Source organism: Pleurodeles waltl, chromosome 11 (assembly GCF_031143425.1).
Source record: "Pleurodeles waltl isolate 20211129_DDA chromosome 11, aPleWal1.hap1.20221129, whole genome shotgun sequence".
Taxonomy (NCBI): Eukaryota; Metazoa; Chordata; class Amphibia; order Caudata; family Salamandridae; genus Pleurodeles; species Pleurodeles waltl.
This window is the reverse complement of record NC_090450.1, coordinates 852,836,182-852,857,552: the sequence shown is the minus strand read 5'-3', so window position 1 is coordinate 852,857,552 and position 21,371 is coordinate 852,836,182. Positions and strand designations below refer to the sequence as shown.

At 46.2% G+C, this 21,371-nt stretch overlaps 1 protein-coding gene across 5 annotated transcripts in view; it reads right to left on the bottom strand.

Moving 5' to 3' along the window:
• TPST2 (tyrosylprotein sulfotransferase 2) overlaps positions 1–21,371 on the bottom strand; it is a 207,327-nt gene that overhangs the window by 155,807 nt on the left and 30,149 nt on the right. The window contains exon 2 of one of the 5 annotated variants that reach the window (XM_069214686.1): positions 5,946–6,040. The exons of the other annotated variants lie outside the window; for them this stretch is intronic. The gene's annotated coding sequence lies outside the window, so the exon portion shown is untranslated. The remainder of the gene's footprint in view (positions 1–5,945; positions 6,041–21,371) is intronic. 5 annotated transcript variants of the gene reach the window in all.

Here is a 21,371-nt window from a genome sequence, read left to right as displayed (position 1 = left end):
CAAAGAACCTGCACCTCTTGAAAGAAGATGGATAGGAACTTCTCTGAAAGATGCTCTGAGGTGATTGGAAGAAGCAGTGGGTCGGAAAGGAAATGTAATGCAATGCATAGCCTCATTGAACTATCTGAAGGACACACCTGTCAGACGTTCTATTTTTCCATCCTGAGGAAATGTCCGATACTGCCTTCCATGGGGAGGCTGTATGCCACAAGGTGCAAACTAAAGAGCTTTGGCGGCTGATGCTACAGAGGCTGGGAGGTTTGTTGTCCCTGGTAATCTGAACACTGTTTGCTTGATCCCTACTCCGACCCCAGAAAGGGGTGGGGTGCCCATTTGCAAAGGTGGTGGGCCTTGGTTTTGACAGTATGCCGAACCTCAGAAATAGCCTTAGAAGGGTGCAGCTGTTCAGCATGTTGTTTCGCAGGGGTAGAAGGACCTAAGCAATGTTTCGTAGTCCACCTTTCTTTGAGGTGATCCAATAAGCAATCAGTCTCTAGCCAAACAGGCAACAGACGTTGAACAGCATGTTTGCCAGTAAGAGCTGTACATCCCAAAAGAAGTCATGGATGTCATCCACATGTAGATGCACCACACCAGTGCAGACTGTTCTGCCCAGGTACTCAGTTCTGTCCAGTTCAGAGTGAATGATGTATTTACCTTTCCTTGATCAATCTGGGATGGTATGAGCCAGGCTGGCTTGAATTTCCTCATGGACTGCCAGCAAGATTTCGCCGACCATATCACATTGACTGACTGGACAGCTAAGCTGGCCGATGGACACATCTGCTTCCTGAATGGTTCGATTCTCTTTGATTCTCTGTCTGGTGGGAGGACTCGTCTTTGGGGATGAATTGGGTTCACCCTGTTGGTGAAAGTCTGAACCACCAGACTTTGATATAGAATTCTGTGCGTCAAGACATCAGGGTTGCCTGGAGACAGTCTATGGGATCTGCCAACCTGCCTATTTACCCGTGGATGGGAGCAAGGCTTTGACCAGGTCCACATTAAGGTGGTAGACAGGGCTTCATTGAATGATAGTAAGGGCTCCGAAGAAGGGTGTCCAGGTTACAAAACATCTGTTAATATGTCAGACATTTTGCAAACTGGGAAGTCTGTTAAGTCTAAACCGTTGTAGGTCTCATCATCAAAGCAAAAGAAGCACTCTTCCTTTGAAGGTCAAGGGGACAAACACAGCCCAAAGTCCCAGGTATGCCCAACCGACGTGCTTCCTGCAAATTCATGTATAGGTTGTCATGCACATGGTGGGGGGAAACTGTTCCTATCATCTCCACTGTTATCTTCGAAAGCTAGATGACTGTGCGGAGTTAAAACTAAAAAGCTGTTCGAGTGTCAGGATGCAGCTTTGAAGAAAAGACATGGTTCTGTCCGAGTCAGAGACTCAACTGGGGCCAGGTGTGTAGATATGGGGTGTGTCCTCGTTCAGGATCGAGTGGAATTCAGCTTGGAGTTGGACAGAACTATTGGGACAAGGGATTCCTATGGCATCAATGCCAAAGGGACCAGAGTGGATTTTGGTGCCCAATTGTAAGTCGGCTTCAATTTCAGAGCAGAACCCAATACAGATTCAGGAGTCACAGATCAGACCAACAGCAGACCCCACTGGTGGTAGCCCAACTGAAGGCCTCTGTGGATCCTAGGAGACCAAATGCATGCTAGAGAGAGCCACAATAAGGCCAAAACATTGCAACATGACCCCTTTAAAGGCATCAAGCTGTTGAGACTTTGCCAATGGCCTCAGAAACTGGGGGTGCATTAGGATCAATTGCAGAATCCGCTCTTTGACTGGGGCAAGGACTACGATCGAGAGGCACCCTACTGTCCTTGTGACGCCTCTGGCAGACAGAGGTAAGACTAGGCAGGTTCTGCTTGGAGTTCTTGTGCCTCAGCTTTGACATACCAGAAGACTTGGTTTGCAACGGGAACCTGTTGCAGGAACAGCCCCAAAAGAGAGGAACAAGTCCGTGCTCTAAATTGAGAAAGGTGTTGAGACTTATTTTAGTGTTCAGTGATGCACAACTTTGCTACTTGTTCCCAGATTGCCTTCGGTTTCATAAGAACACCCTCCTCGCAGGACTTTCGATTCATGCCTGAACTCAAAGACCACAGGCATTCTTTGTGGGGGTCTGTCAAGGACATTTGTTTGCAACCGTTGTTAAACACTGTAGTTTTAACAGCCAATATAGTTCCTTGGCACACTGGAAAGAAGAAACATTGAAGAATTAAAAGAGTCAACTGAAGAGAAAAAGTGGGAGCAGTCTCCAGATTCATGTACAATGGACCAGAAAGAAAGGAACCCAAGTCAGTACTACAAAAAGAATGAAAATACAGCAGCAGGAAATTGCGACTCTACAACAGCACAAGAAATATGAAAATGAGGATTTGCAAATTAGATGGGGACCCAGGTTGATAGTTTGCTCAAAAAGAGTCTTCAAAAGTTATTTCAGACAATACCAATTGAGTATAATGTTAAAAAAAAGGCATTGACAACGGCAACAGGTCTCGCTCATAAGACCTATTGGCTTTGCCAATATTTTTCAGCCACAATTTTCAGCACTGAGGTTGCTGTACAGCATGGCTATTAAAAAAAAAAAAAAAAAAAAAAAAGAGGACACAATGGCCCAGCCTTTGCATTATTTTGTAGGTATGTGGATGGGTTAAACACGATTGCTGGGTCAACAAAAGGCCCTATGCTTTTTTATTTTTTTATTTACTGATTTGAGATTTGTCGCTAAATAACAAATAAAATTTAAAAAAATAATCAAGAAAGGGCTCTTTTAAAACATAGCATAAAAAGCACTTAAAGTAAATAAATAATATAGCCGATAAGTGGCTTGCAGGAGAAGGGGAAGTAGCCACATGGCATCCACAAGGGGAAGAAGCAGTACTGTGGGCTGCAGGAGAAATAATACAACTGGGCAGTGGGAAACAACACGAGGGACAAAAAATGGGTGAAAGGGAGCAACTTTAAGCGCAAGGTGGCATAAGTGGAAAATGAGAGCATAAACTGAGTACAAGTGTGGGGAGCAAGGTGGAGTGAGAAGCACTTGGACCAGAGATGGCAAAGTGGAAGAGGGTAGAGAGCCACACAAGGAAGACAGCAGGAAAACACATGTATTCTGATGGAGTGCTTAAACTAAAGAAAAAAGTTGTTTCATAAAAGCAAGCACTGAAAGCACAGAAGCCAGACAGTCAGAGATAGTAAAGAGGCTATGCTTCAAGGGAGGGGAAAACACAGGATAAAAGAACGAAAGCCATCCAAAAAAGAAGCACACGAATGAGAAGACAATATGGGGGTCATTTTGACCTCAGCGGTCTTTTTTGAAGACCGCCGAGGGACCGCCGTGCGGAAGACCACCAGTGGTGGCGGTTTGCGGACGGAGAGCCGCCGACAGCCATACTGGCGGGAGGCGGGGAAGTGGAGGTTGCTCCACCTCCAGCACCACGCCAACAGAACACCGCCCAGCGAATCACGTCCTGTGATTCGCTGTGGCGGTGTTCTGTTGGCGGTGTGGTGTCAGCAGAGCTGCCCCCATGGCTCCCGTCCCCTCCCGGAGGATCGTCGGACCAGGTAAGTCGATCGTCCGTGAGGGGAGGGGAGTGGGTAGGTGTGTGTTGTGTGGGTGCATGGAGGTGTGCGTGTGTGAATGTAGAGGCGGTGTGTGAGTGCGTATATGCTTGCGGGGGTGTTGTGTGTGTGGGAATGAGTGTGTGTATGTCTGTGGGTATGTCTTTGTGGGTATGTCTTTATGGATGTGTGCGTGTATGTTTGAATGTGGTTGTGCGTGGGTGTGTGTGGATGTAGGCATGTATGTTGGCATGTGTGCGTGTAAGTGTGTAGGTGGTGCCTGCGTGCTTGTAGTGTGGGTATGGGTGTTGTGATGTTGGGGGTTGGGGTGGGAAGGGGGTCCCTGCCACCTTTGGGGAGTGGCAGGGGTGGTGGAGACTCCTATCAGTGTCAGGGAAGGAATTCCCTGGCACTGATAGTGCTTACCGTCATGGATTTCATGGCGGTTCAAACCGCTGGAAATCCACGGTGGTAAGCCGGGTCCAAATACCGCCGGTGGTCTAGTGACGGCCGCCGGGCTGGAGACCCAGGTCTCAAGCCCAGCGGTCTTCTCCGCCCTGGTGGGCGGAACGGAGAACCGGCGGATGACCATGGCGGTAACCGCCATGGTCATAATTCCACAAAGTAAGACCACCAGCCTGTTAGCGCTCTTACCGCCGGTTCTCCGCCTTCCGCCAGGGTCATAATGACCCCCTATGTCTTTTGCAACCTGACAGCTTGCCCTGTCTGGGAGGCAAGGCCTAAGAAGATCGACATGACATTTTCACAGAACGGTCTTTCTGACCACTCGAAGCAGAAAGGTAAACTGTTCCCAATTTAACTTATTGGCAGAAAATTCCAGTCAATCATCAATTTCAGTTACATTTTGTGTTTTAGGCACTTCGTGAGAATCTTTTTTTTTTGTTTTTGTTTTTTTAATGAAATACACACTGCAAGTTTAAACTTCATAAAAATAGGTTCACTTGGTTGTTTAGAAATAGGAAGTTGGTAAAAAACGATTTTTGTTCAAAGTCCACTAAACCTTGATGTTTGCACTGCAGGGAACAGGCATTTGGCACCCTTTTGGGATGGCCTTATTGGCACTAGTGTTAGAAGTGTAAAATGTTTAATACAGCCTTCGTTCTACCTCATTCAGGCTATGTTCTGGGTTTGGTTTTGGACAAATGTGCCTTATTTAGGTTTATTCTTGGACCATAAAAGGCCCCTCAGACTGGTGATGCTTAAGGTGCTCTGAATACAAAATGGTTGGCCTTGAAGGGAGTTTCCTCTACTAAAGTGTGTACATAATGTGATAATGCAGTATCGCGAAGAAGATCAGTCAGGTAACAAGGAAGAAAAAGGGGTAACATAATATTAGGGAGAGGAAAACAATTATATGAGAGAATGAAAGGGAAGGAAAACAGGTAGAATGGACGAGTCAACATTTTATGACATTTCACTCTTACTGGGCTCCTGCTCTTTATAGTCTATTTCTATAAAGCATCAGGTTGGACCATAAGGCCACATTTCCACTCTCTCAATGAGTTCTGTTTCTATCTGCCTCCCCCTCAGTGGTGTATGAGCCCAGGTCAACAAAAAGCAAGATCAGCAGCTGGTCAGTCCTGAACTCAAACTTCATCATACGATTTTATACATCTGCTCTCCCTTTTTTTAATCTATGCTTTGGCTAGATTAAGTGGGAATGGTTATATTTGAAATGGAGACTGTAAGAATAACAAGATTTTGGAAACACAATGCTAACCATCTAACAGACATTGGCTTCAGAGTATTCTACTGGATGGTGGGGTAAGGGGATGTCTAGGTTACTTACATCATATAGAATTAGAAAATATATAGTTTTTATATGTGCCACCTAGTCACAAATTTTATACCCCTCATTAAATGAGCAGTGCACCATACAAAGTGATACTTCCACGATTTGCTCATCTGCGCTCATATAACATAATTGATTTTGACTACATTCACCCGAAAAAGCTACTTATAGCTGTATTGACAGACTCCAAGACAGTCAAAGAAACATTTCCTTGGTCAGTGTACTGGGATTTATGTTGGCCAATTTGAGAAACGCAAATAAACACAGAGCAATTTGTTTAAATCATGAAAATAGCACCACATTTTCTTATTATACTTTCAAGCTGCAGGCAGATATTGATGTGGGGTTTGTTCCACCGCCTTGTATGGGCCTGCACGGGCCAAAAACAGTCAGTTTGCATGGATGTATTAAGAGACCAAAAAGGTATATGTGCTTATACAAGCGATTCACTCCAGCACACGGCAGTGAATAGTTTTAAGTGAGTGTGTTAAACTTAGAAAATTGTGGGCTTGAAGGGTGAGGTACAATTCAATCACCGAGTCTTACCTTTCTGCAGTCTGATTGATTATGTGCTGCTGCAAACGGCAGGTATGTAGTGAACGGGGCAGGCAACAGTTGACCGGGCACTCCTTTGGTTCGCTCTAGGTACAGCACAATACAAGAATGACTTACTTTCAAATGACAGTTGAGAGGACAGAATAGACAGGTTTGCCTGAATTACCTTGAAGCACAGAACTGCAGGGCTATTAGCAGTAGTGCTGTTAACAGATGCACCTAGGCAAGCTTATTTGCCCAGTGATGCTAGAACGTTTGACGGTTTGTGACCTTTTGGGCTTTTTACAAATATAACCAGTGTATGTTTTCAAATAACGAATTCACTACCAGGACTGGCCATATCGTCCCGGATTTGCAGCAATAAATAAATCAAGTCGAGCCCCGAGAGAGAGATAGAGAGATAGAGAGAGAGAGAGAGTTCGTGAGAGAGAGAGTGAGAGAGAGAGAGTGTGTGTGGGGGGGGAGGGGAGGGAGGGTGTAATGAGAATAAAGTCATCTAATTGCGCAAGTAAAAAAAAAAAATGACAAGAAAAAGATGAAGCTAGAATAAAATATCTTATTTAGATGTCCATATTGGGCGTACGTCTTGAGTGCTGCGCCAGATGTTGAAGCTCATTGTAGGATAGCAAGCTCTAGCTTTTACGCACCACAGAATATGTACACACAGCATAAACACGTGAACCCTAACCTGATGGATTAAACACAAACTGCAAAATAAACTTCACTCGAGAGTAACAATTAAGAATTTTAGGTGATAAAGCTATTAAATATGAACCAACTCAAATATTTTTTCTCTCTGTCCATTAATATCTTATCTGTTCAGAGGAAGCAAGTTTGAGCGGAACAAAATAACAACACAGACCTCCTAATGCATTTGAGTTAATCGCAACCTCGTAGAGAATGTTTGACTATAACATAAAAGCCTCCAAACAAAATCACAAGTAAATACATTTTAAGTGGCTGAGCACTTGGGGAATCCTCCGTGGCTCCATTTGATTTTGGCTGACATGCGCTTTTATTGGCCAGGGCTCTCACCACGGCACAAACAAATACCCCACGAAAAGATGAAGGATGCACGTTGGCCAACCATGGAAATATTATATTTCAATCAGGATGTAAATGTGATCCGGGTTTTCACGGTCTGCTAAAGATGCGTGCTATGAAATCCCTTCTAATCAACTGTTTCTAGATTTTATGGCACCGTCCTAAGAAACAAATAAATGATGACCTAGGTGGAAGGGCTTATGAAAAAAATGCAATTTGGTGAATGGACCCTCTGCAGAGATTACAGTATGGCATTTGATGCCAATTAGAGAACTGCAAAGGCAAAAGTGTGTGGAAGGTACTCAATCATACACTGGTACCAGAGGTCGCCCATGCTTTTAAGAATCTGCCCATCAGTAACGAGAGATCGGTTTGCACCCTCTTCAGGCTATCTTTACTTCAACTTTATTACAGGGTTTTATCTGTATTTATTTAATTTTGCTGAAAACACTTATAAAGTGTATACCTAGTCCCAAAGGGCTCGAGGTTTGTATATTGTCCACAGCTAACAAGTGAGGCTAGCGACACAAGCAATTAAGTTTATGTATTAATTTTATTTTGTAGTTTTATATAGTGCAGACAAGACCCAATGGGTATCAGATTACTCTATATAATATCACCGCACCTCCCAGCAGCCACCTTCAAAGTGCCATCATCATTTCCAACATGAAAATACTAGCCTCCTTCATACTTCAATGAAGTACTCGGTGGGGGTCCACCACCTCAGTGTCCCCATTTAAGATCGGTCACAGACAAGAGGGTTACCCGTTTGGGCCTGGAAGGGCTTTTAATAAAAATCCTGCTACACTGCATCCACAGTGACCACTTACAAGATCCAATCGAATCCTGTGCCTAGCACGGCAATCCACACAACCCATCAATAAAAACAGGCTCAGACCGACCCCAATTACACAGTCACACCGTATCTAGATGTCACAGACCTAGCCTCATGCACACTGCTCACCACCAGACATCCTCAAACAACTAAGCACACATTCTAGCACGTCCATTAAGGCACACTCTGTACTACTCTAAGATTCAAACATTGCCGACCTCATCACCTATCACAAGACTGATGCACTCTTCATCACAGAAAAATGTCTCACACCCACAATATCTGAGGATTCTTTTTTACCCCAGGATACAGCATGCGGAGTGTGGACTACATTCAAAGACCCTTGGGTCCTGCTCCTCAGGCAAGCAAGGAACACTTGACTGTATGGAGCGCCTCACATTCCACTTTCAGCAGCTACCTTGCATCTCATCTAGAGACTTTACAGACAGAACAAGGACTTTATTGACTAATTCGCTGACCTCCTCACCCCTTCATTTATTTGACACACCAATACCACTCCTATGGGTGGCTTCAGACTCCCAAAAAGCACATAACCGAAAAAAGCAACACCCTTCTCAATTTTATTAACACATTCAACATGGCACCACATATTAACCAACAAACATACTCTAAAGACCTCAACATCACCAATTATCCAATGCAAATCTCTAATATCCCTCAGCTGGACTGACCACTGTGACAATCCCACTCTCCCTGATCCAATCGACACACCAAGGTCAACCTAAAAGAGCAATAACAAACCTTGAGATCCTTTAAAGATATATCCATCAACCACACTGATGTTAATACTCTTAAATGCCTTCAAAGCATTTTGGAAAAAACATGTAAACACATAGGTTTCAAATTAAAATAAAACAGGTACAAGTCAAAACCTTCAGAAACTTCATGCTTCAGACAGCTCAGAGAACAAAAACTCCATAACTGACAAAAAAGAAAATAGAGGAAAAGCAGAGCCTTGAAGACTTTATGCTACTGATGTCTCTTCATACAATAGAGACAGCTCATCACAAATGCCAGATCCAAGTATTATACCATACTAGCACCATCAATTAAGCTGCCAACGGAAGCTAAACAGTATTCAAAACAATCAAGCACTGCATCGACCCTCTGCCTGAATCTTCTATCCCACACTTTAGAAAAGTGCAATGGTATCAACACTGGCTTCAGGGAATTAATACTTAACATTTATCATTACATCAACCTCACCAATCCTGCTTTTCCTCTTGGACCCACCCTTTCTAACAGAACCCTTCCATAGTCCTCAAAGCACTATCTCCCATACTTCTTGTTGAAATACTTATCTCCTTCCATGCCACCTCATACTAAGATGCCTTACCCTCCTCCTTCACTGAAGTTCTTTACAACCTTCACTAAAGCCCCTTCGAAGAATCCATTTCACCCCTTCTCACCACGGTCAAGCCTCACTTACTCAAGGCATCTTCCCCAAAGCTCAATATAGACTAGATCTTCCTGAAGAAACCCACATTGAATCCCTATTCACCTTGGAGACCACATGCCCATCACTCACCTACTCTTCATTGGCATGATCACCAAAAAGCAGTATATACTGAACTTCAAATTCACGTCAACACTAAACATCCACTACATGACTATCAATCAGGTTCCAGATGACCCTGCAGCATGAAGGCAACTGCCGTACAAATCAGACAATACTCACTTCATCACAGATAAAGATCACATCTGCTGGCTATTGCTGCACTTCTCAGCCACCGTCAAAGCAGTCGACTATCTCACACTCATCAACACGGACTACTTTATATTCACTGCCAAGATACTTCAGTGGTTTTCTTTTTATCTATAGAAAAAACACCAGTTTGTTCACCAGGATACCTCCAGGTAGCAGAACATCCCAAACTGCTGCGAAGTCCCCCAGGATACCATCTTATCTCCAATCATCTTCAAGCTCTTGAGGCTCAACTCACTGATGAACAATTCTCTAATATGCGGATAAAAAAATAACTCCACTATTAAAGCCTCAGTTTCTCCTGACATCCTATGCATCAACTACTTAATTCCTGCCTGGAAGTCCAGTACGTCCCGGCAGCTCAACCCCTCCAACACATAATTCATATTTGTCAGTAACAAGCAAGTGCTTATGCAAGCCTGTATCAATGAAATGGTCAAGAAGGGTTAAAATCCCCAATTTAGAACCTGGTTAAGTAATCCAGATTTACCATGGACACCAAAATCACTCCCAGTACCCCATTACTATAGAAAGTGAAACCGTTCCTTCCACAGAGTGATTTTAGAACTGCAGTTTAAGCACTTGTACTGTTGAATGCAGGTGGTGGTAAAATCCTGCTTCATGGACTCCCAGAATAAGGCATTTCCGGGGACTCTCAGCACACAAACAGCCGGACACCATCAGACTGCAGGCAAAGTGGTACAAGAAGGAATAAACACACAGCTTCAGTACTTATGTACCCAAAAGGTGGAAAAATAACACTGAATCCATCTCGTCTGTCCCAACCCTGCTCCAATATACTAAAGTGCTGAAGATTCGTCTCTTCACAAAACACTACATCACAATGCAGTAATAGACTACTTCTGTTCCCAGAATCAATTCACTGCTCAATTCATTCAGTAACTTTTCTGCACTGGACAATGTACAGATATGAGCTGCCTTATGGTTAAGTTTGCACTATATCAATGATAACAGACACACACCACAACAGGTTTCATACAAAAAGATTTACAGGTTACACAAAAACATATGAAATACAGAGGAGTAATATCTGAATTATATTGTTCAGATAGTGGAATGCTCAAATGGCATTTGCTTATTGTTCCTACTTCAGTCATCTTCAGACAAGCAGTCATTTTTCAGAGCTCTACAATTTATCAACCAATGTAAAGGTCCCCGGTCAGCTACCTGAATTCATTACACTACCAACAATACTAATGTTGCAACATAAAAATAACAGACCACAAATATAAAAAAAAATGCACATAAAGTAGGCATTCAAAGCCAATTGAAAAAGTAGTAGCTCTTCATTATCAGCTCTACTTTGAATTTGATGACATGCTCTGCCATTCAGGTTCTTTCCAATGACACAGCAGCAATAATTAACTTGGTTGGTGTCTGGAGAATAATCTACTCATGGTATGAGAAGCCTCTCCAGCCCTTTAATGCAGAACATGTTAGCAACCATGACAGTTGTTTCTAGTATCATTCAAAACCATACTGTGGTAGAGACTGCTGCCATGTTTAGTCCTTTGAGAGGTTCAATTTTGTTGTCAATTATGGTGAAACCAGCTGATTTCTGGACTAAAGAAACCACAGGCAAGTTGGTAACCCAGTACCAATCTATCATGCCTAACTAGTGTATGCTGCAAAACCTTTTTTACGTTAAACTCCACTAAGGCGGACCTACCTTGTTTGAAGAACTTCTACATACGATAAAGTCATCTGGCCACTGATCATGGGACGAGTAGGAACCGCACACTCGGTCAATGACACTAAAGACTTGTCATTGTATAGTTAATTATCTCTACCCTATCCAACTCCATAACCCTATCACAAAGCACCCAAAGGCTTGCTAAAGGTGATGGACACCAATACGAACATAAGGACCCAATAAAAATAAATTAACCAACAGGTAGTTCAGCTCAGGAGGGCTATATTGCACACCCACTGCAGTGGGATGAGCCAGATTAAGTCAGAATGAGTGGGGAAGGGGGCATGAGGAGAGGGGGTTCCATCCGGAATGAATCAGCAGAGTTGGCCTTGAGCACCAAAGGGAAAATACAGGGATGACACAAATAGAACCTCAGCCTATACTAGGGGATAAGAAAGAAGTACAACAAGCATTTTCAATGCAACAGGTCTTGCATTTGCTCGAGTTAGAGCTATTAGCACTGTAAAGAAAAAAGAATACTGCAGTGCAACCGCGCTGCTTGGAAAATAAACAGATAAAGTAGTCCGGACATCATGCTAAAAACAGAGCCTCATATGTTTTTAGTAGTTTACCCGTGCTGTGTAGGTGGGCTAAACACAGGAAAAGGCATGCCTTTCACAAATGAAAGCAAGCAGATTTTAAAAGGCAAGCCCACGAACCAATGAAAGTGACTGACGTGACATGGGTGTGGTTGGAAGCCCAAAGAGAGATTACAGAATGGGACGGGCGCTTTGCGCTCGCCGATAAAAAGGAAGAATGGAGACGCTATGAGAAGTGACTCTCTCGTGAGGCAGGTAAAAGGTGTTTGTGTTCATTTTCTTACTGGTAATGACACATTTCAACAAGATTTACTGCACTAAGTGACAAAACAACAGTACCTAAGATCATACAAAACAGTTTGGGTGGTAGGCATGCAGAATTTTCTGTAGGGGAGATGATTGGTGAGCCGTGGATTTAGATGACTGACTAACTAGACCAACAGGCATATTAAAATAAGTATGCTAAAAAGATTGGTGATCCATATGAATGCATACATACCAACATATTCACAACAAAGAACACTAGTGGTGTGAAGGAAAAGATGAACGAGGCTAAGCTGGGGCAATTTTCTTCAAGATTTACGAGTTAACATTTGAGCTAAAATGAAAGCGGGAAGAGATAGAGCTTTTTTAGTTAGGAGTCTAGGATCACGTAACTGGAATTTATGTAAAAAAAGAAACAGGAGGCGGAATAGGGAATTTATTTTTAGTTAGTTGAGCAAAGGTGTGTGCATGCATTCCTGGTTAGCATTTGTGATGAGAACGGTGTAGGGATGAGGGTATATGGATGGAAGAGAATAGGAACTAGCAAATACTTTAGTTTAGATGCCGAGCTAAAGTAAAGTCCTATTCAGTGCATAACAGCTGGGTGGTAGTCTGAAAACCTGGAATGAACGTCGGAGATTAAAGTTGGGAAGGAGAAGAATATAAGTGTATCATCAGCATGCAAGTGATAGGAGGCACCAAAAGAAAACATGCTATCTCCAAGAGGTGAGGAGTTAAGAAAAGGAAGCAGAGGGACCAGATTTGACTCCTTAGAGAAACCAACTGCCAGGTGGATAGGGACAGTGAGGGTACCAATAAACTGAGCAGAATCAAACAAAAAATTGAGTAAACCCAGTTCAGTGCTTCACTTGTGATACATAATAGGGTCAGTGCAGTGGGGCGTGTGACATGGTTGTTTGTGTCAAATACAGCAGAGCAGTTAGGCAGTGTTATAAAAAAATATGTTTTGCTGTGGTGAGTACATTGTACTAAAGTTAGAAAAATAACAATGTGCAGTTAGGCTGTAGATAGAGCTTGAATGCTAGACTGAAAAGAGGTAATTAATACAGTGATCAGCTTTTCAGACTTCTCTTCCACTGCAAACATGTACTGAATACTGTTTAGATCACAATGCTTGAAACACAAAGCCAGACAGGAGGGGGAATAGGACTAAAACCTAGTCTGCAACTGGGAATTACAATGCTTTGGGATTGAACCTGTGTTCGTGAAATGTAGAAAACAGCCAAAGAAGCATCAAAGTCAGAATGAAGTTCTTCATAGGTATGCCCTTGAGTCTGTGCTCCATCGCTCACCTTAATTTGGAAAGTGTGACCTGTCTTGGTGGCAACAACGGAGTGTCTCATAATGACATCACACTATTCATTTTAAAGGCCTCTAGGTTGCGTTTATAGTGAATCCCAGCAAATGCAGGAGGTTCGCCGTAGTCTAGAGGTGGGAGACGACTTTCAGGAGTGTGTCCGCCTTCAACAGCCAGTCGTCGAGGTAGGGGAAGACTGGAACTCCTAACCTTCGCAGATGAGCTGCAACCACTACCATCCCTTTCGTGAACACCCGAGGAGTGCTAGTAAGGCCAAAGGGGAGCACAGTGAACTTAAAGTGCTTGTGACCTACTATGAATCGCAAGTAATGTCTGCTGGCTGGCAGGACGGGAATATGGACATAAGAATCCTGCAAGTCCAACACTACCATGCAGTCTCCAGGGGCCAGGGTAGAAAGGACCTGAGCTGGGGTTAACATCTTGAACTTCTCCTTCTTGAGGAAGAGATTGAGGGACTGGAGGTCTAGGATAGGGCGAAGGCCCTTGTCTTTTCTGGGCACCAGAAAGTAGCGGGAATAGAAACCACAACCTACTTCTGGCACAGGGACCCTCTATATGGCTCCCTTGGCCAGGAGAGCCTTGAGCTCCTTGCAGAGAAGTGCCAAATGATACTCCGATAGATCATCAAATGATGGTGGCATGGCTGGAGGAGAATTCTCGAAGGGGAGGGAACAGCCCCTTCGGACAATCTGCAAAACCCCCTGTCCCTGGTAATGGATTCCCAGTGAAGAAGGTATTGGCGAATCCTGCTGACAACTGGTTCCGGATGTTCTAACACACTAAGAAGGTTTAGAGGCAGAGGCGGGGGTGGACTGGGCAGCCCACTGACTTCCTGATCCACAACCTTGTTGGATCCCGCATCTGCGCAGGAGCTATACAGCATGCAGTAATCGGTGGCCTGGTGGAAATTAACGCGGTTGGGTGCCCCTTCTGTAGCTACGAAAGGAGCAAAAGGCAGACTTGGGCGGGGAGGGGGGTGCGAGGAGCAGCTTCAAGGCCAAGGGACCGAGCTGTAGCCCAGGAATCCTTAGAGTGCTCAAGAGCTGAGTCCGCCTTGTCTCCCAAGAGACGAGTTCCATCAAAGTGCATGTCCATCAAAGATTGCAGGACACCCCCCAAAAAGCCAGATGCCCTCAACCAGGTATGGCGTCTCAATGGCACCGTTGCTGCAACCAATCTGCCCAGTGAGTCTGTCGTATTCAGTCCACAACATATCAGGAACATGGCCGAGTCTCTCACATTTGTATTGGCCTGGGAGAGAATGTTACAAGCCTCTTCCAGAACTCGAGGCAGCACGCAACAGTATGGTAATAGCGGTCAAAAAACAAGCTACTTACCTTCGGTAACGCTTTTTCTGGTGGATACACTAGCTACCTGTGGATTCCTCACCTTATGAATTCGTCCTTGTGCCAGCATCCAACGGAAAGTCTTCTTCCTAGCTGTCCACGTCGACGGGGACGTTATAATGGCACGGCTCCATGTGACTCCATCTGACGTCACTGTGCCAATAAGAGGTCCTCGTCGGCGTGCTGACGTCAGTTTCACCTCATTTTTTTCGTGCCTTTGAGGCAAACAGGTGAGAACCGACCCACAAAAAAAATGTAAAGAAAAATACATATACACAAGAACACTTCACATAATTGCATATATTCACATGAAATATAAGTATTAGATTACACCCATAAATACATATATATTATATATATATATATATATATATATATATATATATATATATACACAAAAACAAATATAAACTTTTGCAAGATATCTGTGCAATCAGGCAGGCAACGGGGAGGCGGGAGGGACTGTGAGGAATCAACAGGTAGCTAGTGTATCCACCAGAAAAAGCGTTACCGAAGGGAAGGGTAATAGTCTGTCCCATATGAAAAGGAGTGACGACAACTTTTGGCAGAAAAGCTGCCCTGGTTTTCAGCACCACTTTATCAGGGAAAAACATGGTAAATGGGGGTTTAACAGAAAGGGCTTGAAGCTCCCCAACCCTTCTAGCAGGTGTAATTGCAATCAAGAAAAAAGTCTTTAGAACTAAGTATCTTAACGGGCATGAATGCAAAGGCTCGAAAGGCTAACCCATCAGAAATGTCAATACCAGATTCAGGTCCCACTGAGGCATGTGAAAGGGTGTGGGAGGAAACCTATTAACTAATCCCTTAATGAACCTATTTACAATCGGAGATTTGAATAAAGAAGGCTGGTCCGGAAGGCAAAGAAAAGCTGACGGAGCCGCCAAATAGCCTTTAACTGTAGCTACCGCACAGCCTTTCTTTGCTAAATCAAGAGCAAACAAAAGAACATCTAAAAGGTGGGCCTTTAAGGGATCTTTTTGATTCTCTCCGCACCAAACCACAAATTTTGCGAACCCACCGGCATAAATGGATTTAGTGGAGTGTTGCCTGGACGAGAGAATAACATCCACTACATCCGGTGGGAGAGAAAAGGAACTCAGGTTGCCCCATTCAATCTCCAGGCATGAAGGTGCAGGCTCTGGAGGTGGGGGTGTAGAACCTGCCCCTGCGACTGTGAGAGGAGGTCTGCCCTGAGTGGGAGACGGAGCGGAGGGCACTGAGAGAGTTGAAGTAGGTCTGTGTACCACACCCTTCTTGGCCAATCCGGTGCCCCCAAGATGACTTGGGCCCGGTCTTGACGAACCTTCCTCAGAACCCGAGGAATCAAGGGTATGGGGGGGGAAACGCATAAAGCAACTGGCCGCTCCAGGACATCTCAAACGCACCCCCCAACGCTCCTTGCAACGGATACTGGAGGCTGCAGAACAACGGACAGTGCGCGTTCTCCTGAGTGGCGAATAGATCCACCTGAGGCGTACCCAACATCCCAAAGATGTAGAGGACCAGGTCCAGATGGAGACGCCACTCCTGATCTACTGAGTAGTGACGATAGACCGTCCACACGTACATTCAGAGCTCCAGCCAAATGATTTGCTATTAAGCAAATCTGATGGTCCTGAACCCAGGACCAGAGTCGCAGAGCCTCTCTGCAGAGAAGGTACGACCCTACTCCTCCCTGCTTGTTTATGTACCACATCGCAGTAGTGTTGTCTGCCAGGACCTGAACCAACTGACCACGAAGGGAAGGGAGGAAGGCCTTGAGCGCCAAACGTATTGCCCGCAACTTCAACAGATTGATGTACAACAGCTGTTTCGCTGGAGACCAATAACCCTTGATCTCCAGGTCCCCCAGATGAGCTCCCCACCCTAGAGTGGAAGCATCCGATACCACTGTGGTCACAGGCGGTGGTAGCGAAAACGGTTTTCCTTGGGAAAGGTTGCCGTCCACTATCCACCAACGAAGATCCGCTGCAGTGTCCCTGGAGATCCTTATCGAATCCCCGAGATCTCCTTTGTGTTGGAACCACTGCCTGTGGAGGCACCACTGAAGAGCCCTCATATGCCAGCGTGCGTGAGTGACCAACAGAATGCAAGAAGCAAACAGACCTAGCAGGCGTAAGACTTTGAGGACTGGAACTGCCGCTCCATTCTGAAACATTGTAATCAGCGCCTGAAGGCCCCGAACTCGCTGAGGCGGGGGGTAGGCCCGAAACAATGTTGTGTCTACTACTGCCCCTATGAACAGGAGGCGTTGAGAGGGCTCCAGGTGAGATTTGGGTACATTTACTGAAAAACCCAGATCGAACAACAACTGGGTTGTCATCCGCAGGTGAGACAACACAAGCTCTGGAGACTTGGCTTTGATCAACCAATCGTCCAGATAGGGAAATACCGCTACTCCCTTCCTTCTGAGATGTGCTGCAACCACTGCCATCACCTTCATAAAAACTCGAGGTGCTGAAGTAAGTCCAAACGGAAGGACCGCAAACTGGTAGTGTTGCGACCCCACCACAAACCAGAGATACTTCATTATTGGAATAAGAAAGTACGCATCCTGCAAGTCGACAGACACCATCCAGTCTCCTTTGTTCAACGCCAATAGCACCTGCGCTAGGGTCAGCATTTTGAATTTCTCCTGTTTGAGGAACAAATTCAAAATCCTCAAGTCCAGGATTGGTCTTAGACGACCGTCCGCTTTGGGAATCCGGAAATATCTTGATTAACACCCCGACCCCTTGCCTGCACCAACTCTATTGCGCTCTTTGATAACATGGCCAGAACTTCCTGTTGTAACAACAGAAGATAGTCTTCTGAACAAAATGAGGGACGGGGGGAAGGTGACTCCTGAAAGGGGGAAGAGCATATCCTTTTTCCACAACCCTTAACACCCAAGAGTCCGTTGTTATCGACTCCCACTTGTGGAGAAAGACTCAACCTTCCCCCTACAGGAGAGGCATGAACGATAAAGTGGGGAAAACTAGGGCTGCTTCTGCTGTTGTCCACCGGAGGAGGAGGATGAAGATGAAGGCTGCTAGACTGCCCCTCTAGCTCTACCCCTACCCCGCCCTCTAAAAGGCACGATAGGGCGGATTGGCAGGTTGTTGGGCCAGGTATTGGGACCTCCTAAAGGTAGAACCACGTGCAAACCCCCTGAATCTGCTAAAAGGTCTATAAGATGTAGCAGTGGTAGCCTGTAAGCCCAAAGACTTAGCTGTTGCCCGACTCTCTTTAAACCTTTCAAGGGCAGAATCCGCCTTCTCTCCAAACAGCTTTTCACCATCGAATGGCAGATCCAACAAGGTGGTTTGAACGGCCAAGGAAAACCCAGAGGACCTCAACCAGGCGCGCCTCCTAGTAGCCACAGATGTTCCCATGGCCCTGGGTACCGAATCAGACGTGTCCAGGCCAGACTGTATAATCTGTTGTGCAGCCACCAGTGCATCCGAAAAAAAGAGACCCAAAGGTCCTCTGTACCTCCTGCAGTAGATCTCGGACCATCTCCTTAGCAGAGTCCATAAGGGCGTGGACATACCTGCCCAGCACACAGGTAGAATTTGCAGCCTTGAGCGCCATGCTACAGGATGAAAAGATCTTCTTAGAAGACTGATCCATCCTCTTGGACTCCCTATCAGTTGGAACCACAGGGAATGTTCCAGGAGCAGACTTCGTGGAGCAAGACACCTGGATTACTAAACTTTCAGGAGTCGGATGACGTGACAGGAAAACCGGATCTCCGGGTGCGCCTCTATGCCTCCTCGCTACTGCCCTGTTCACTGCAGGAGTCGTAACCGGCTTCATCCACAAATCCAAAATGGGCTCACTCAACACCTCATTGAAGGGCAGCAAAGGATCAGCAGTGGGCGCAGAAGGGTGCAACGCCTCAGTCAGCAGGTTGGTTTTCACCTCCGCCACAGACAAGGGCAAGTCTAGAAACTCTGCTGCTTTCCTGATCACTGTATGGAAGGATGCTGCCTCCTCTGTAAACTCCCCCGGAGATGCAATGTCCCACTCCGGGGAAGTAACCAGGCCACTTGCAGATGCCAGACCTTGGTACTCATCACAAGGCCCAATCTCACCCTCCTCCAACTGCCTGTACTCTTCCTGAAGTCGTAAAGCCTTTCTTCAAGACCGAAGGCGTGTTTCCAAAGTCGGCGTCGATAACGAATCCATCGACGCTGAAGACTTCGAATCTTGGTAGGGCACAGGAAGAGATGGATGACTCCTAGCATCACACGGTGCCGGCACGGACTCCAATGACGTCCTCTGCGGAGTCGGCTGGCAGGAAGGCAATGGGGCAGGCCGGGAAGGAGACATCATCGACGATGAATGGCGCGGCGACGGCGTCGGCTGACGCGATGGTGGAGCCACAGACACAGCTGGTGAAGATCTCCCACGAGGAGACATCCTCGGCACTGATCCAACACCCTCAGCAGGGCAAAAAGGCATAAATGGAGCCACCTTATATGGCGCCGGAGAGCCCACATCAAATGCCAATGGCCCCGTGGGACCCACCGGTGCACCAGCAGGAGCCATGGACTGAAAAAACGGCATACATTGCATTAAAAAATGCAGCCGGATCTGCCCCTGGAGTCGGGAAAGCAGGATATTGCAGAGTAGAGGACTGTCCTTGAACCTGCTGTACATTAGGCTCCTGCGACGCCGGCGATAACGGAGGACTATGATGAGACACCTCAAAGACCGACGGCGCTGGATGTAACTCCGGACTCCTGGGCTGAGGCATCACAGTAGGGCTCATCTCCCATGTCTTTTGGCGTCGAGAAGACTGAAACCTCGACCTCGATCGGCTCCGCTCAGACCGGCGCCAAGAGTCATGACGGCGCCGTGAATCATGGTGACGCCGCTTCCTATGCTTCTTTGGTGAAGCATGGGAGGAATCGCTTATGGCCCTTCTTCTTGGCTTTTGCCATAAAAAGCTTCGCCTCTCGCTCTTTTAGAGCCTTAGGGTTCATACTCTGGCACGACCTACACCCTTTAACGTCGTGCTCAGGCCTAAGGCACCAGATGCAATCCAAATGTGGATCGGTCACTGACATCCGACCTCCACATTCCCTACATGGCTTAAAACCAGACTTCTTTGGAGGAGACATTGTAACCACCAAAAATGCAACAGTAATCAACGAGCCAGGAAGAAAAACCGTTGGCGTTGAAGGCACGGAAAAAAGGAAAACTGACGTCAGCACATCGACGAGGACCTCTTATTGGCACGGTGACGTCAGACGGAGTCACGTGGAGCTGTGCCATTATGACGTCCTCGTCGATGTGGACAGCTAGGAAGAAGACTTTCCGTCGGATGCTGGCGCAAGGACGAATTCATAAGGTGAGGAATCCACAGGTAGTTGTATCCATCAGAAAGGCATGTGGTGTTCACAGACCGCAGCACTAGACTGGCAGAAGAAAACATTTTCTTCCCCAAATTGTCCAGTCTTTTTGATTCCCTGTTCGGGGGAGTGGTAGGGAATGCACCAGAGGATGATGAAGCCTGGATGACAAGGCTCTCAGGGGTAGGATGCTGGGTAAGAAAATTTGGGTCATTCGGCGCAGGCCGATGGTGGCGGGCAACCGTCCTATTCACAGGAGCCCTTGTGCTAGGTTTGGACCAGGTCCCCAGTAGGACGTCCGTAATTGCTTCATTGAAGGGCAGAAGGGGTTCTAAATTGGAGGCCCCAGGCTAAAGCACTCCGGTCAGTAGGTTAGGCCTGACCTCCACAGAAGGAAGCCCTAGGTTCAAAATCCCAGCAGCCCTTCTCACCATCATAAGAATATGATGCTCCTTCCTCCGTAGCCATGGTACGGGGAGAAAACATGCCAGTGTCAGGGAAGGTGTCCAACCCACTGGCATCACCCAAATCCTGTACCCAGTCCATGTCAGGGTCAAGCTGTTCTTCTAATAGGGTCCAGCAACCCCTCTACACTATCCCCGTATCCATACCCATAGCAATAGGGTTCAGGATCAACCCTGGGCACAGCACAGCCCATGGAAAATGGAATCTGCATTGGGCGACGCTGATCCGGCTCCTCTGGGATAAGTATAGTGTTGATATTGATTGTGGGCCCGACCGGCATCGAGGAGGATCCGGAAGCGGATCCTGAGGTGCCCTCCTGAGTCGGGACCGAAGTCGAGGACATGGAACTCGACGGGGGCCCTCACAGACTCCCCCGGGCCCGAAAGTGCCAAGGGTAGGTTGGACTGCCCAAATATGTGGCGCATGGCCTCATATAACTAAGTTGCTCAGGGGTAGCACCGGCTCCCAGAAATTCGGGGAGGCCCGGAGCTGACCCAGACGGATCCTCAGGGAACTGATGTCAATGCGCGGTGGTGGCGCCTATATATGACCGCGACATCATCATGGTGACCACGACGCCAAGGACACCCGTGGAGCCAACTGACGCCAACTAACGGCATCCAGGGGTACTGTTCAAAGAAAAATCTCCGAATCCAGTCGGACTCCTGGGGAAATTCTAAGGTAAGGAATCTGCAACTAGGAATCTCTATCAGATCTATTATTTTTAAAGGTCTCCAGGTTAGCCCAGCACTTTGCAGTAACCACTGGCTACATTTGTGAGACCT